Source organism: Galeopterus variegatus, unplaced genomic scaffold (assembly GCF_000696425.1).
Source record: "Galeopterus variegatus unplaced genomic scaffold, G_variegatus-3.0.2 Scaffold17012, whole genome shotgun sequence".
Taxonomy (NCBI): Eukaryota; Metazoa; Chordata; class Mammalia; order Dermoptera; family Cynocephalidae; genus Galeopterus; species Galeopterus variegatus.
The window spans coordinates 6731-7091 of NW_007743123.1; the positions used below are offsets into that span (position 1 = coordinate 6731).

Here is a 361-nt window from a genome sequence, read left to right on the forward strand (position 1 = left end):
AGTCAACTGAGGAAAATTTGGAAAAATGCATGGCTCGTAAAAGAGCCACATTGGAAAGATAGTAATTCTTTGAAATTGGAAAAATAGTAATCCTTTCTTTTTGATTCATATTTCAAATATTACGCATCTGTTTTCTAATGTCAGTTTTATATAATTTACCTTTTTTTTTGAGTTAGAATACATCTTATATTTATTTATTTATTATTTTTGGTAATCCTCGCTTAAAAATACTGCTGTTGGATGTTTATGACAATTTCTTTTATCTAAAGTATTTGAAAGTAAGTTGTGACCATAAACACGATGTATGGAATTATTTATTCATTCCTTTTTCTACTCTTTTATATGACTGTTACTTTTACTT

At 26.0% G+C, this 361-nt stretch overlaps 1 protein-coding gene across 1 annotated transcript in view; it reads right to left on the reverse strand.

Moving 5' to 3' along the window:
* Positions 1–361, reverse strand: part of LOC103582616 (prohibitin-2-like) — a gene marked incomplete at its 5' end in the record, with an annotated part of 13680 nt that overhangs the window by 707 nt on the left and 12612 nt on the right. The window lies entirely within an intron of this gene.